The following is a 17214-nucleotide window of genomic DNA, read 5'->3' as shown; positions in this document are numbered from 1 at the left end:
AAGGTGGCCAGAAATTAATTCATCCCTGCCCCGATACTTTTATTTTTACGTTTATTTCGAACTTAAAGGAAGGTTTCATTGCTGAGAAACGGTTCAGCAATCTCGGTTCTGCACAAGCCTAAATCTGGCATTGCAAAGCGCTTTCCATTTTGTTTTTTCTGCTCAGCCCTATGCAGTGTAAGTGACGAGCAAAGCCCTGAACGATGGCACTAGGGGCGATGCTTTGGTAACAGAACCGTAGGACTGCTGGTGGGTGGAAGCGGAAGCAGAGCCCTCCAAAAGCAGCACTGACAACCTGACGGGGTTTGCAGCCTCGCCGGGCAGCTCTAAGTCTGGGAAGCCAAGGTTTTGCCACTGCCGCTTGGGGCCCGTGGTCCCGCGGCCACCCCTCCGTAGGGGCAGCGCCCACCGCTTGTAGCAGTTGCCCTCCCCTTCACCACGTGTGTTGCTGCAGGGAGCGTGGTTTGGTCGGACACCACGTAATTCCGCACGGAATGAGATGCTGACATCAGTCGAGTCGGTGACGTTCTGCCTTCCTTTCACCACTCCCGCCTGGGAGAGGCGAGGGGTCACGCCTGAAAGCGGGGCCGTTACACGCGTGGAGGCAGAGCGAGATGAGTAAAACCGAATTACAGAACCGGTTCTCTGTCGCGGTGCGTTCTGCTTGCTCCCCTCGCCCCGTATCCCCGCACGCCGTTCGCTCCCCTGGCCGCGCACGGAGCTCCGCCGCTCCGCCCCGCATGCCTGAACGGCGGGCAGCGCGCAGGCAGCGGCTCCCGGCGCCGCGTCGGCCTGGGCCGGGCTGCCGGTAGGGGGCGGGTCACTGCCAGGGGAAAACGGGAGGAAAGGAGAGGTAAAGCGCTGCGGGGCCGCTCTCGGAGGAGGTAAAACCGAGGTGACAGTCAGCTGCCGCTCAGACGGGCGATAACGCAGCTGGAGTAAAAGCGGATTCTTCCCAGGGCCCTGTCCTCTCTAGCGCGAAACTGAAAGAACCGTGAAGTTAAAAGGACGGCGGGCACAGCAGGGCGAGCGCCGGAGCGCTACCGCGGCTCATCCGTCCGCCCGCTGAGCACTTGCGTGCGCCGCGTTCTCCGTGTTCCCGCCGCTCTCGTGCCGCCGCCTCGCGAGGAGCCGGCCCGGCCCCGGCCGCTGCACACGCGGAGTGCGGGGCTCCTCGCTCCGTGCCGGGGCCTCTGGGGCTTCGTGCCTGCGCCGTGGTGGCAGCGCCCAGGCCGCTCCGCCTCGCCCCCGCCCGGTCACGGCCGCCCCGCAGCCGCCGCGGAGAGTCCGACGTAACCGGCCCCAGCAGCGCAGCGGGAAGGGGGGCGGCGGGCAGGCGGCCCCGGCCCCGCAGTGCGGGCTGCCGCTAGAGGCGCTGTGCGGCCTCGCCGGGCCGGGAAAGGATGCGGACGGGGCCATTCGTGCTGCGGGAGCGGGGGGGAGCGAGGCCGCGGAGCAGCGCCTGGAGCCCTCCGCGGGCGCCGGGGGCCGGAGGGGCGACGGCGTGGGCGGCGGGCGGAGCCGACGGCGGGCGCGGGACGGAGGGCGGCGGGACGGCGGCGCGGCGGGGCCGCGGCGGGAGCGCCGGGGGGGGGCGGAGTGGTTGGGGCCGGCGGCGGCCGCCGCGGCGGCGGGGTCAGTTCTCTTTAGTGTTTGCCGATGTTGGAGGCGGCTCCGAAGTGTCCCCGTGAAGCAGGTAACGGGGCCTGCCGGGCGGCCCCGCGCCCCTCCGCTGAGAGAGGAGGGCGGGCGCGGGATGGGGGAACCGAGCCCCGGCCGGAGGGGAGGGGGCTGCCGCAGCCATGATGTCCGGGTTCTCGTCCCGCTTCTCCTCCCCGCTCCCTCCCCTCCCGCCGGCGCGGCGCGGCCCCGGGTAGGGGCTCCGCCGACCCCCGGGCGCCTTCCTCCCGAGGCGCCGCTGCGCCGCGGCGGAGGTGGAGGAGGGGGGCGACGAAGGAGGCACCGACTCCGCCATCCGCCCCGCGGCCCTCGCCGCCGCCGCCGCCTCCTCCTCCTCCTCCTCCTCCCCCGGGCGCCGGGGCCGGGCAGCGGGCGGCCGCCGCGGGTACGCAGGTGGGCGCCCCACCGCAGCCCCCGGTCCGGCGCGGCCCTGGCCTTGGGGCCGGGTGGTTGGGCTCGGGGCGGCGGGGCTGCGGGCCGAGCCTGCCCGGAGCTGCGCTGGGAGCCGGTGCGGGCTGAAGCGGGCTCTCGTTCTCCTTGGCCTGCTGCCCCATCCCCGACCCGGTGTGCCCACTCCGCACGGCGGGTTCGGAGATTCCTCGTGCGGTAATGCTCGGGCTCCCGCAGCTCGCCCGTCCGTTTGTCTGCGATGTATCTATTGCCCTCGCTTCATTCACCATGCTCTTCTCCTGAACTTGGGACAGGGTCCTAAACTTTGCCAGCAGAACTGCGCTGTCGTGCTCCCAAAATGGATGTCAACGTTTCTTCCATGAGGCAGCTGGCAGCGGAGCTGTTCCTTGGCGCTCACCAGGCGTGAGGGCTGCGGGGCTGTTTGAGGTGGGGTGAGAAAGAGGGACGCATTTGTGGAACAGGCCGAGGCCCTTCCTGGCCTTCAGGTCTGTGGGCAGAGATGGCTCGTCCTGAGTGTATCGGGTCCTGGATGGGGCCGCTGGGTGCGGACCTGCTGCTCAGGGTGCTGCTTGCCTAGCCCACGACACCTAAGCAGCGCCTTTCCCGGCAGTGCACCCACCCACCTGGCATTGCCCTGTGGCCGGCAAGCCATGCCTCTGCATGCTGAGGAGCGTCCCCTATGCAACTATTGTACTACTAAATAAAGTTTGTTGCGCCGAAGAGTGGGTGGAACATCCCTTCTGCTACTTCTCACTGTGCCTCAGTGACTACTGAGGAAACGTGTGTGGATTGCCACAGGGTACAAGTAAAGCTATGGCTCCAGTGTAGCTAGGTGGGTTTACACTGTGATCCTGTGGCTGAGTGCGTGTTGCTCTGTATCTCACTGACATTACTGCTGCCCAGTAGTAAAGCCTGAGACGTGTAGTAACTCCAGATTGGGAATCTGCACCTATGTAATGATATTGGTGTATTTAAGCCATTTTCTGAATACAGGGAGATTCCGCACAGACTTTGTTGTGACACTGCTGCCTATAAACAGTGCCAGGTCTGACAGTTCCCTGAATGAAACCTTTCTGACATCCAGAAGCACTGTGTGATTCCCAGCACTGACTTACAATCATGGATCCTCAGCTTTGCCTTAGAAAAACTCCCAGAGAGGAAGGTGCCTGCTCTCACTGTCCTCACTCAGATTCCTGGTGCTGGGAGCTGGAGCGAGGCCGCTGCTTGGTTGTGGTTTGTGAGGGAAGGTGCAGTTCGGGTTTTCCTTGCTTCAGGGATCTTCTTGGTGATGTTTGGCTTTGGCAGAGGCCATCCAGTTGGGGTTCTGGTCAGGCTGCGATTTGGAGGCTGAAGTCTTCTAATCTCTTTGCCAGCTTCAGCTACCTCTTACCCCAAGTGTAATGTCAAAGTAATAACACATTTGAATAATCTTCAGTCCTGAACTATGAAAGTGGTTTGTAAAAGAGCTCCCTGATTTTACATGTAGGAAAACTTTGTCAGAGGTGTTTTAATGACTTGGCCAAGTTTAAAAAGGCAATTAACTCAATCAGCCCCTTCCTTGGGGGCGAATGCCAGAGCTGAGTCTCCCGCAGAGGTTTACAGACAGCTTTGCCGCCATCCTGGCGCTTGTTGGTGTTTGGGTTGTGAGGTGACCTTGGAAGGTTGGATGGTGTGGCAGAGCAGGTCAGCAGTTCCAGTGCTGCTCCTCCAGCCGCTGGGAGGGCTGCACCTGTCGTGCTCTGTCTCTTTGCCTTGACCTGCCTGGAACACGTGGCTATTGATCTGCCAGTCCTCAAAAAGAAGAGAAGCGCTTGAATCGATTGTGTCTGGTCCTTCAAAATGCATCCCATTACAATATCATGCAACAAGGGAAGCAGGCCTTATAAGGTGTGCATATGCAGTGCTAGTTTTTTGTGTGTGTTTATTTCATACATACATGTAGACATCTGCATAGATTCATCCATCGGAGAGCCAAATATCTGCTTCCTTGCACCACAAGGGTGTGGTAGGGGAGGACTTAGCCTGCGATTTATAGGATAACTCTAAGAAAATAACTTCTGTTAATGAGCCACCAAAGCTTCACTTTTCCTTCCTTGGCCGTATGGATCTCCTATCAGCAGGAGCAATAAGGTGCTCCCTCAGATAGGCCTGTCTTTACCAGAACCAATTATGTTGCGTTTCTCATCTTTAGATCACCCTGCAGCCTGTATTTCTCACAGTAATGCCTGATTTTTCTCTCTTCCCAAAAGAGGAAGAGAAAGCAGGGAGGAAGATGCTTTCCTAAAGCCGCTGTGGGTGCTGGTGCTGCGGTCTGTGAAGGAGAGCCCTTCAGGTGCTCATGCTTCCCAGCTGCCCTTCTGCTGGACTGATTGCGTTAGCATCACGCCCATGTGAGGATCAAGACTGTGTGAGGCCTTGTGGGGGTCCTGACCTTAACACCCCTCCTTCCCTGCTTGCCGTTCATTGCCTGCTGCTGCGATACCTACAAGTTCAGGGGTTCTGTTTGGGGCGGGGGTGTATGAGGCCTGAGATGGGGGTGCTGTGAAGCAGGCAGGGCAGAGATTGGGGTGCACATTTCTGTGCAGGGAGATCTGTGATGGTGTAAATGTGGGGGGAGCAGAGCTGGCTGGAGCATGTGGCAAACCCTGCAAAGAGAAGTGGAACCTGTGCATAACATCTAATGTATAATGGGATCTAAGGGCCCTGCTCTTACTTTCAGAGTGCTCGTGCCTGCTCATTGTCAGGGAACAGTCACCATCAGCATTATCCAAAGTGTGTTTGTGTTAGAAGAGCAAGAGTTCAGTTAAAACCTGAGAAGTGGTTTGCCATGCCTTGGTCTGGGAACTATTTAGAATAAAAAAAAAAATCTTGTCACAACTTCTTATCTGAAAATGAATTTTGAAAACCTGTCTCTGGCGGTGTAAGACTGAAGTCACATGTGTGTCTGTAGCTGGCAAAGTTGGTTCAGACTGCGTCTCGACAGCCACCGTTGTGTTTTTAAGCTGGCGGTAGCTGGAATGTTTCCTGGTAGTGAAACCTGCACTCCAGCGTTAATAGTGCCCTTGCCTGTGTCATACCACCCCTTTTATTTTTGATTTAATCAAGTACACTTCTGTATAGTGCATGACTAATATGTAACAAATGTATTGATACTTTAATAAAATCAAAATCAGACAATTTTTTTTTCCTAGTAAATAACTTTTTTCATACAAAATGTTTAATTTTACAGTTCTCTATCCCCATGATCTTCTAATTTAGTCACTGCTGAAAAAATAGTGGGGGATTCTTTTTGTATTAATTAGAAGTCAGCATTTGGGCACACATTGCAGATGGTGTTCGAGAATGATCATGGTAATAGCCAGTGGCTAAGTCGTACAGTGTACACACTGGGTTGTCTTGCTACCCTTAGTTTCTGGAAAAAGGCAGCTTGCTAAGATGTTGACCGTAGTGCCACACGCTCAAGGGATGTATTTACAATCTCTTGAAAATCTCCAAAGGATTGCACTGACATTGGTCGTGCTTACAGTTTCTCTGCCTGCCAGCTTTGAGGAGCAGGGAATTAGTGCTGTTTGCTGCCTGGCTGCAGGAAACGTTTCTGAGGGTAGGAGACTGGATTTTCAAGGGAATCTTCTTGCAGTGAAAACGGTCATCTGTGGGAACAAGAAGACTTCTGAAAGAGGCATGAAACCTCACTTTTGCTATTATTACTATTCTTAGTTTCTTTTTTTCTTCTTTTTTTTTTTGAATCTGTTATGTGTTTGTTGTTTCCAGTTTCTTGTACAATGAACCCCATTAAGAAAAGTAGTATTAGACAATATAAGGAAATTTCAATATGCCAAACATGTAGATTGATTTCAGTAATTGAAGTTGTTCAAATAAGTAATTGTATATCTGACTTTTTGGAAAAGAGATCTTTTTCTGTGTCATCCAGACGACACGACCATACAACTAAAATGTTTTGAAGCAAGTGAATCATCATACACTGTTCCCAAGGTGAAATTGCAGAGTTGGTACAGAGCCATGTTGGGTCGATTTGTAGCATATCCAGTTGTACTGAGATGAACAAAGAACTGACACGCTGTCTGTAAGAGCTCTGGCTGTGTTATTAGAGAAGATAAAAACAAGAAGTAGTCTAAATGTTCCTGTTAGAAATTCATCATTTCTTTTCCCTTTTGATCCTCCTTCAGTCCTGCATACTAGTTTGCAGGATTTTTTCCTTTTCAGAATGTGGTAAGCATTTTCTCTTCTTCTGGTTTTAGTCTTGTGTTTCTAATAGTACCAAACCAGCCTGCTTTGAGCTGTCTTCCGTCTGTGGTGGCAGTGTTTCTCAGATGGACATTGCCCATGTTGTATTGTGCTTAAGAGAAGAGTATGCATCCAAGATGTATTCCTTTTGCAACTGATGAAAGGCTGTGAATCTTGATGAATATAAAAAATGACTACGGAGAGGTTTTCATGAAAATCCTTGTGTCTGTAACTCAGTCCAGCACACTTACAGGTCTTGCATGAAATAGGCATTATCTCTGCTTCCCTTCTGCAGTTAAGGCTTTCTGTCCATCATAGAAAGGGATGAGAACTTATCCTGGATCAGGTGGCAGATAAAGACCACCCTGCTTTCTGAATACAATCTCTAAACTCTTATTAGATGAATCCATAAGGTCAGATATGGGATTTGACCTTTTCAGAAAGGGAGAACAGCCCACACTGTCTTTTCTTCGCTCTTTTTCAGCTGGGTAGTCTTCATCAGTTAGTCAAAGCAGTAAGCAACTGGAAAGTCATTGAAGATACCAGGACTGGATCCCATTTCCAGGGACCGATGAAGCTATAATTCATGAGGACATTCTGGATGTGGACTTGAAGGCAGCCATAGGAATTCGCCAGGTTCCAGGAGAAGAATTAATCCATCAGTTTTCTCCAGCTGTTGCATTACAAGACTTTTCCTGTGAGTGTGAACTCACTGCAGCACGTGCTTTGGAGGCCTTTTTTCATGTGACCATTACTTTAAAGAGTAACTTTCTTTTTTCTTGTTGGAAATGATAGCAAAGGGCAATGAAGCTGGAGAAGGTTCTGGAGCACAAGTCGTATGAGGTGTGGCTGAGAGAACTGGGTTTGTTTAAGCTGCAGAAGAGGAGGCTCAAGGGAGACCTTATCGCTCTCTACAGTGACCTGAAAGGAGGTTGTAGCAAGGTGAGGGTCAGCCTCTTCTCCCAGTTAACTAGTGATAGGACAAGAGGTAATAGCCTTAAGTTTTTCCACGGGATGTTCAGGTTGGATATTAGGAAAAAATTCTTCTCAGAAAGAGTGGTAAGGTACTGGAACAGGCTGCCTAGGGAGGTGGTGGAATCACTGTTCATGGAGGCGTTCAAGAAATGTGTAGATGTAGCACTTGGGGACATGAGTTAGTGGGCACAGTGGTGATGGGCTGATGGTTGGACTTGGTGATCTTAGAGGTCTTTTCCAACCTTAATGATCTATGATTCTAAGTCCTGTACGGTTTATCTTTGCTTAGATGCCTCAGCCTTCAGGAGGGGAAGTGTAGTTGCTCTCAAACTAATATAGATAATGGCCTAGATCATTCTCAGCTTTCTGATTTCTTCAGTTTTGGCAGCCTAGTTTTTTATTCTGGTTTGTGCATTTTCCTCTTCATTTCACTATCATAAAGAAAGGGTAGGGCAGAGCACTGTGCTTGTACTTGTTCAGCCAAGGCAGTTCTAGTTCCAGGGCCCATTCTGCTTTATGAATTTGGATGTCTCTGCTGTTAACAGTGGATTGCAAACCTCTGCTCCACAGCTTTGAGTCTGCTTTTGACATGTAACAGCCAAAATGCTGGTTGGCTTTTGGGCTGAGTGCTCCATCCCTTCAGTACTGAGGACCATTCTCGTTGGCCAGTGATAAGACTCCATCAGACATGTATGTATGTGTCCAAATAGCATGTATTCGCTTGGAGATCTTAGAAAAGTGGGCCCTCCTTCCCTTTTGAAGTGTTTATTTATTTATTTGATTTTCATTTTGAAGGTGAGGAATAGGACTCTTAGATCAGAAATGAACAGGAGTGTTAGCTCCCTGGAAGTTCAGAAGCACGTTTTTCTTTCACTCTCATTTAGAGTGATTCCTGATTCACAAAACTATCTTTACCCTGCTGGAGTTAATGCCCTGAGAGTCCTGAAAGCATAGTAAGAGGTGAGAAAGACATTCCTTTAAAGTGAAGCTCAGAGCGTGATCCAGCTGTCCATTCAGTCATGAGCCTGTTCTGTTGCTAGCAGTTCTGGCATTCCTCCTATCTGCAAACTTCTTTTTCATTGTCACTCAGTTACAGGTTCTGTTACCTTTTATTTTGAATCTTTTCATGTTACCACTGAATCGGGTTGCACTTTTAGCCAAGGTTGTCCTTTGTTTTATTTCTAATTCTTTATCTGTGTAAAAGTTTCTTAAAAGAATTCAAAGTTTTAATTCACTGTTTCAGGTTACATTTTTTCCCTGTAATAGTTATGCTTATAACTTCCTCCAGCCTGCAGAAACCAAGTTATTCTGAATCATCAGCTCTATCGATTGAGATCTCTTATTTTCTGTCCTGTAATATATCCTACTCCTAATCATTAGTATGTAAGCAGTTGGAGGAAAAAGTCTCCTGCTTTTGTCATGCTGATTCTGTGTACTCACAGTGTGCTCAACTTGAACCAAATCTCTTTTCACTAGCCTCTTTTCTGCTGTTTGTTGTTAGTTTAATATCCTCCTCACTGATCCAGCTATAGAGATTAACCTTTTGCTACCTTGCCAGATGCATGTTAGTCTCTGCTGTGCTGGAATGTGTTTGCTCAGTGTTCAGCAAGTTTTTAATGTTTAGCTTCTCTCTGATCATATAGGCAGAAGTTTTTCTCCAGTGTTTTTTGCCTTTGCTAACTTACATCAGCCGAAAGGATCTGTAAGCATGCCACTAGGATTTTTCCCCCTTCCAGGATTGCCAAAATCTTCTGTAATCTGCACCTTCTTGTGGAGATAAGTACTTTTTATCACACCACTTAAAAAATTTCTGCCCAAAGCATGGATTTGCTATAAGGAATCAACAGGCCATTGCTGTACTCATGCACTGTGCTGAGTTGTTGCTGATGACTTTTTGCATTCTCAGGATGCTTGAAGAGTCTATATTGATAGCTGCTTGCTGCATGTGTTTGGAGCAGTTAGCTTTGTCTCCTTTGACTTTTTCTGAGACCCTCCCAGGTACATGTGTTTTCCCATCTGGTTTGCTGGCGCTGAGGGTTAGTATCACAAAGTCACCACTGACTACACAGGATCTTTTCACTTCCATAATTCTTACACTGTTTTCATTGTTGAGCCCTCCTTGTGTTATCAGTTTTGCAACAGTTCATGACCTTGCCCCCAAACTTAGCAACTCTAAACTTTCCTCCAGTTGAAAACAGATCTTCAGCCAGAGAATTTGGTACAGCATATCTAGTACTCAGTAATTTTTTTTGCCTTTATTCATCAACTAATGAGAGCTGCATGTCAGATAGGAAGAATGCTCTTTCTCTGGACTGTCTGCAGCGCACCTGATGTGACAAGATAGGCTACTTCTGTGAGCAGTGTTCCCATTCTGTCCCTTGGCAAACTGGGAGCTAGTCCTAGGAGCTGCATTGAACTCATCTTATATTCAGGCATCGCAAAACATGGATATAGGAGAGCTGAGAGAAGGGGCAACTCAGGAGTGATGCACGAACAGGAGGTGACAATTTCACTCAGAATTTGTCTGGGAGCTACAGCTTTTTGGAAGCTGCATGAGACGTAAAGTTGGAAATTCACCACTTAGGCTGTGAAATGCTCTTTTTGTTTAAATATGCTTGTGGATAATTTAAAAAAAGATACAATTTTGATTTATGTGCCAACATTTTTTCATAAAGCATAACATCCACCACTTTGTCCACTGCAACATCCTTCTCTGAAGGTCTTGGAGCTGTTAGGATAGGGTATTGATTATAGAGCAAGGAGAGCTGGTAGGAAGGGCCGTAAGTTTTTGTGAAGAAGTAGGCATGTTTCTACTGCTTCACTAGTCCGTGTTACGTGAAATGATCGGTAGTATCTTGTCACAGTCAGCCAAGGAAAACACAGATCATTTTCTGAATCCCATTTATAAGGTGCAATTTCTAGTTAGCGAATAAGTTTTTACTCAAGAAGTAATTTTTGCGTGTTTCAGAACAAAGTGAGAGTTGCAGGAATGTTTTACTTAGAATAATCTTAGAATAAGAGTATTTTGTAATTTAAAGTCAGTCAAAGCTAATTTGAGATGTTAGGAATAAAGCTACTAGTTGTTAGCACAAAGTGGAAAAAAACCAGCTGTTAGAAATAAATATCAGATTATTTTTTTTAAATAATAATCGAACAAGAAGCTAGACTCTGTGAAGGAGTTCAGCTTAGACGCTGATATCACAAATAAGAAACCAGTTACAACTTTATGAGCAATTCTGTAGTAGCAACATGTCAAGTCTGAGTCATGGTTTTTCATTGACTTAATCTCCTTCTGAACTTTTAAGCTGATGATTGATCGTTAAACTTGTGGCTTATGCTGCCCTTCTTTTCAGCTATTTTTCTTCATGAAAAAGCTTAGTAACTCATTTTTGTTTAACCTAAGGCGATTGTGGTTTATCTGCTCATCATCTGTAGTTAAAGATGCTATGACGTCCTCTGTATACAATGGCAACCAATAACCATTTCATTGTAAACTTTTTTTTCAGTCTCGGTGGAATATGTAAATAGTTCACTTGAATGACCCATCTCAGAAAATACAAAACAGAAACGTACAATAATTCCACATTTTACTGGAACTCAACTGCTGTGTTCACAATTTCTAGAGTCACTAAATCTTTATTTCCTTGAGCCTTTCTGACGTGTTTTGTATGGATAAATTTTGAGGTAGCTGTGAAAATTCAGCTCTTAGCGTCAATGTTGCAGAGTCTCTTGATGATTGTCCTACTCCTCGGACTATGGAACCAGGTGAGGTCATCTTTTGGAACAGTTACAGGTGTGGCTGTGTATTGCAGACTGGCTAAGGAGATACATGTTTTCAGTTTCCAAGAAGCCATAGGTAGTTTAGATCATTTCCTTACCATGATTGTTAAGAGTTATGATACTGCTTTTGCCTTTTGGATTAGTGGTTCCTCCCAGTCACAGCAAACTAATACAGAGGAGGACATGACCCTCTAGTGTTGTGCATCTGATCAGAAAGGCATCTGTAAGCTGGTTTGGGGGATTTATCTCAAACCGTGATGAGTTTGGTACGTGGAAGGTCTTCCACAAAGAGGACTCTGGTGATCACCTTGCTGTTTGGTGGGGGGAAGTTTCACATTTTCTTTTCCATAATAATTCAGGATATCTTGGCTGGGTCAAACCGTTGGCTGTGTCTGAATCTGTATTTGGGCTAGCTGGTCCTGTCTCTTTACTGGGATAAAGTTTGTGGCAGCATGCGAACTGGGTACTGGCTGTTGGAAATTCCCCCCCCCCCCTTTTTTTTTTTTGACCATTTTCTCTGATTTTTGGACAGAAACAATGAAACAGGAAAAGCTTTTTGATGAGTTTATCTTTGTAAGATGATGGAGATTTGCATGAACCAGCCTGATCTTTTCCCTTTGTGCTATGGGTTACGAACAGATTCAAAAGTGTTGTAATATCTGACAGACTCAGTTTTTGATGCAGCAGATTGGCTTTTGTTATCTTTTAGTTTTCCTTTGGCACTGAAATCTTTGAGGTGATAATCTCATTCATCTCCCTCATCATTTCACACGGGAGTTTTCTAATTACGCTTCTGAAACTGCCTTAGGCCAAGCCGCTTTCCCCAAGAGATGTTTGCTCTGGTCACAGACAGTGTGTTCTGAGGAATTTCCAGATATTTTGATTTTTTGTTTTGTTTCAGACTTTGCTCCAGCTTTCTTTGGTATCAGCAAGGTTGTTTTGTAGGAATGGCAATTCTTTTTTCCATCCTGGTTCAAGATGCCTGTTAATAGAGTTTCTCTGCTTAGGAATGCTGCTACGTATTTGCCAGTGAAGTTTCCCAGTGACCCAGGTGGCCCTCCAGTATGCGCAGCTCTGGTGTCTATTTTTTCTGGTAGGCGAGGAAATTAACTGTGTGTGCATCCTGGGGTCACTGGGCTTTGCTGGGTGCTGTGAGGCATGGTGCAGCCTGTATTGCTTCTGTCTCAGCATTTTCATGTCAGCCTTCCTGTTGCCACGGGAGCCAGAAGGATGGCCTTTCCTTCCCATCCTCACTTTCTGCTGAGGTTCTCTCATTACACGTTTTCAGACTCTGTGTAATTTGCATGTGCAAATCATAACCAATGTCCTAATCCCTGCATTTTCCTTCATTCCTTAGGAAAAGACTGATGGTTGGCAAATGTGTTAGGTGTGGCTCTTCAGTCTGCAGTGCTTCTCATGGGAGTTTATTTGCTTCCATAATTATGTCTGTTAGTTTTAATAAGTTCCATTATCACTTGTTTGTCTAGGACAGGTTTGACAGTAGCCTTCGAGTAGGCTTCAGTTGTCTGTATTTTGACATCCAGTGCAGTTGGAGGTGGAAGTTATCTTGTCTAGTCCTCAGCCATTGCCCAGCGAACCTGGAGATAGTGCCTGCTTGTCGATAGCCTTGACTGTATTGATTAGTGGCGTAGTGCTTCTGTTTAAACACATGCAGGGTTTTTTTGCCTTTTGTTGCCTTTTCACATTGTGATTTACCTGAACCATCTGCCACATAAAATGTCAGATGCGGCATTGGTCTTTGAGAGAGGACTTCTGATTTTTTGAAGGTATCCATATGTGATATTTTAGGACATCTCAAATGGTGCTGGTAAGCCATGGATGGGCTACTGATTTTCACATTGTATTTCCTTTGACTCCGGTGGGGTGCTTTGCTTATATTTGGAAACCTAAATTATAGCTGTCTTTAATCCTCACCTGAATCCTTTATATCTTGCTGAACAGCTTTGTCATAAAATGTAGTTTACTGTTCTGGTATGAGATGCACCACACGTGGATGGCCTTACAGATCACTCATCTTTTGTCTAGGGTACTTTAGCTGTAGTGGCTTAAGCAATTTACTAGTTCAAAAACATTTGTTTGTTACACTTGTTTGCTTTCTGATATGTCATATGTATTTCAAGTTGTATGAATCATATCTCACTTGCAGGATAAGCCTTTTCTGTTCTAGTCCTCTTGGTAACACATAATAACAGCAGTAAAAATCCTCACCTTTGACCATTTTGTTTACTGAGAAAGTCTTAGATTTCAGCCTTTTGATTCTATACTTAGTTACCTTATTTGCCTATTTTGTTTTTGTTGCAAATGTTCATGTCTTTTCAAAATAAGAACTCTAAAAAGAGTTGTCAGAAAAGGATTAAATCAGTGACAAATGTAAGATATGTATTCACAAGTAACAGTGATCTAGGCATTGATTTATGTTTTATTTAGCATCTGGGATTAACATAGCACTGGATATTAAGAAACCAGTATAGTTTCATTGTGAAAGAAATAAATGTACAAGATGAAACAGATTCTAGCACAGTCTTCTCAGTCCTTGTTTTTGGTTTTAATGTGCTTGTCCTGCAATTAAAAAAAGGTTGTTAAGCTGACTGGTGTTTGAAGAAATGGTTGAAATTGTGAGTGCGCATTTTTTTTGTCTGTTGAATTTCCTGATTTTTTTTTAACGTTCCCCAGAATACTTTTCTGCTTCTCTGATTTTCAGCCAGCAATGGAACACTCTTCAGAAAACTTCACTGATCATGTATAGAAGTTTGCAAAAGGTATTCCTCTGCAGATGGTAATATCTTGACAGAAATAACTTCTGTATTTTCTGAAAGTGTGATAGGATTTCATGTTCTGACCTGGCGAAAGCCCAGAGAAATGTACAGCTGCTTATTCTGCCTGCGCCTGCCTGGCCTTCCAGGATTTGTGTGTGCCACCTTCTGCTGCCCTCAAAAAGCCAAGGAAGCCACTTTTGAGAAAGTGCAGCATTTAGTTGTTCCTCTGAGGTGCGGCTTAGAGCTGAGCAAGCAGGTGAACTTTTCTATCGGCCTTACAGGTCCTTTAAACTTGAGTGTTAGTCTGTAATCTCTGTCCATTCACCTTCCTCACTGTGTGTGCATTTTTATATTTGGTTGTAAATTGTTTTATCGAACTAGCTAAAATAAAAACTAGTGATTTATTTTTTTCTTGTACCTCAGGAAATTAAAATGCTTGTAAGGCCTGATTTTGCTTACTGTCATATGTTACTTGTATCTTAAGTAGCTAGCTTGCACCTGTGTCTGGTTTTCCACTGAAATTAAGCTGTCCTAATGTAAAGCATTGCAGAAAAATAATAATAATTAAGAAAAAATGTAGGACAGTGTGAAGAAGCAGAACTTCAGTGTATGGTTTGGCAGGGAAGCTAAGCTGATTAGCACAAGTTGAAAGGGCTAATTCCTTGCACCCATGCCAGGTCATGAGTTTATGGCCCTCTGTGTATGGGTACAGACTCTTCTCTGATCTGTCCCTCACTTGCTTATGAGCTGGTTCAGTGAGGTAACTTAACAGGGAGCTCTGTGCTGGGGGTAGAATGGATATAGGATTGCCCTCAGTTGTGGCAGCCGAGCATTAGGTCAACTGGCTTCTGTCACGCCGCACCTCCAAGGGCAAGAAGCAACAAACTGATGGAGGAGCAAGCGCTGAGTGCAAGCAGTGCGAGGACCAGCGCTGATGGAGTCTTCTTTGTACACCCATTTCATGTGTAGTTTCTCAATTTTGCATATTTAAAATGTATACACAAGTAAATTTTATTACTAATTCTAGCGAGCCATCTGCTCACTGTTGCTTTAACTCATGTTCCTGCTAACCTGTTTCTGTGTGGCTATCACATTATTTGATTTTATAGAACAGAAAAGATCGAATTAACTGCTGCTTGGAAGGTAATGGAGAGCAGTGTGTCTTCTGTCATCCCCAGATCAGCTGCCAGATACAGAAGTACCACAGTAAACTAAATAAACAAACATAAAGCTTAGGACCTGTTTAATATTTATATATATGTATATATATATATATATATATATATGCAAGTGTATGTTTATAGCATGTATTGCATACACATATATATAAGATGTAAATATTTGTACATTATACTTTTGCTTTATAGATTATACATTTGTATCAAAATATTTACAATAAAAGTGAGAAGCAGTGCACAAGAGGCACATTTAACCTTTTAGCAGTTTTGTATGCTATTGAATGAAGTTGTATCGGGAGAATAAATGGGTTTAATAGATTTTAAGGCTAAACTCAAACCCTCTTTGGTTAGGAGCCTGTATTAGAGTTCAGTGACTTGTGATTTTGGCAAAAGAGTTGCATAAAGTTGTGTTCAAGAAACGTTTAGATATAGCATTGAGAGACATAGTTTAGTGGGATTATTGGTGGTAGGTGGATGGTTGGACTAGGTGATCTTGTAGGTCTTTTCCAACCTAGCTAATTCTATGATTCTCTATGATCAACAAGCTACTAATTACAGCAGAGATTGGTCTGGAAAACATTGAGATGCTGCCCCTTAGACAGTGTCTACAGGCTGTTATAATGTTGGTCCTGAACTTTTCAGTATTTTCATTATTGAGGATGATAGAATAAATGGTACACTTGTGAAAGTTTTAGATGTTACAAAGCAGGGTTGAAGGAGACTGCAGACGTTTCAGAACTGGAACTAGATTTCGTAATGATCCTGAGAAATTGAAACAATTGCCTTTCTTTTTTTCATCTTTTTTTAAGGGAATTCAAGGAAGACAAGAACAGTCTCATTAGCTACGAAACAGTCAACGTCACAAACAAAACACAGCGTATAACATGCTGAGTAGCAGTTCTGCAGTAAAGGACTTGGAATCATAAAGATGACACTGTTGTGAAAAACAGGCACTAATTAGAATCTCTATCTGGAAGTACTGAATATATAAGATACAAGATGTCAGTGTCTGGTTCTCATTGTTAGCTTTTGTAAAAACACTTAAGTAAATGCTGTGTGTCATTGGTTTCACACTTGTTCGTGGAATAGACCATGTACATTCACTTGCATGACACAGTAGTGTAAGTGTGCAGTTAGCACCTTGCTTATATGTGTATTTTCACATTCTGCTCAGATCAACTTCAGCTTTCCAATTGCTGTTTGGGTCATTAGCTGCTCCAGCTGTGTTGTTTTTTTTTTCCCATGGAAGCTTTTCTTTCAAGTTTTTGCTGTTTGAAATGTTCACATTTTGAAAGTACATTTAATGTGAAAACTTTTTGCTTGCGTTTCTGCCTTCTTTGCTGTCTTACCTGCTTTCTTTCTTTCTTTGCTTATTAGATTAGTTTGCCATACTCTAAGAATCATTTTACCTCAGCATTTCATTTGTATCTTATGTCCCTAACTGAAGGATACAAGCCGATATATGTTCCAGAAAAGCAGAGGAAATGATAATCGTTAGGAAAAACAGAAGTAATTAATAGTGTTGTGTGGAGATTTTGAGCATGACATGGGTCATGCTCAAAAGGGGACATTCATGGGACATTTGCATTTTTAAAAAATATTCTGAAACTGTGAATAAAAATCAACTAACATATTCCAGCGTACAGGAAAAATAAATGGAATGCTTGACAGTGATATTTTCTCTCTGAAGTCTGAGGGTTTTTTGTTCTGTTTTTTAAAGTGAGAGAAAAATTCACATCTTGCATATCAGTGAATGAGAAAGTTAATACCGAACTGCCTACTGACACCTGTGTAATTGCCGGGATACAAAATGCTTTCAAAAGCTGAAATTAAGAAAAATGCAGTTACAGTGTATTTACCTCTTCAGGAGTCTGGTGGAGCCTTTCTGGTGTATCTGTGCAGGGTACACTAAGAGAGGAAAAGCACTGTTGTGTTTCAGAAGGCACCACAGGCTTTTGGCCGTAACTACGTTGTGGCCTTGTGCCTACAGACTTCAGCTCTGCATACATATCTGCAATGAAGACTACAAAGTAATATCATTGCTGTCGTGTTGGTGTGGCAGTTGGGGACTTCATAAAGAAACAAAGCTGGCAGTCAGCAGCTGCACAACAAAGATTTCCAACAAAGATTCAAGTGTTTAACTTTGTGCAGCATGAAGAAAAACTCCT

The 17214-nt window shown here is 45.4% G+C and overlaps 1 protein-coding gene across 5 annotated transcripts in view; it reads left to right on the top strand.

Moving 5' to 3' along the window:
• STAU2 (staufen double-stranded RNA binding protein 2) overlaps window positions 501–17214 on the top strand; it is a 165617-nt gene continuing 148903 nt past the window's right edge. For 2 of the 5 annotated variants that reach the window (XM_021389101.1, XM_021389097.1), the window contains exon 1: window positions 1570–1696. The gene's annotated coding sequence lies outside the window, so the exon portion shown is untranslated. The other 3 variants (XM_021389098.1, XM_021389099.1, XM_021389100.1) reach the window with 3 other exon arrangements.

Source organism: Numida meleagris, chromosome 2, assembly GCF_002078875.1.
Source record: "Numida meleagris isolate 19003 breed g44 Domestic line chromosome 2, NumMel1.0, whole genome shotgun sequence".
In the NCBI taxonomy this organism is placed as follows: domain Eukaryota; kingdom Metazoa; phylum Chordata; class Aves; order Galliformes; family Numididae; genus Numida; species Numida meleagris.
This window is presented reverse-complemented; position numbering and strand designations above follow the sequence as displayed.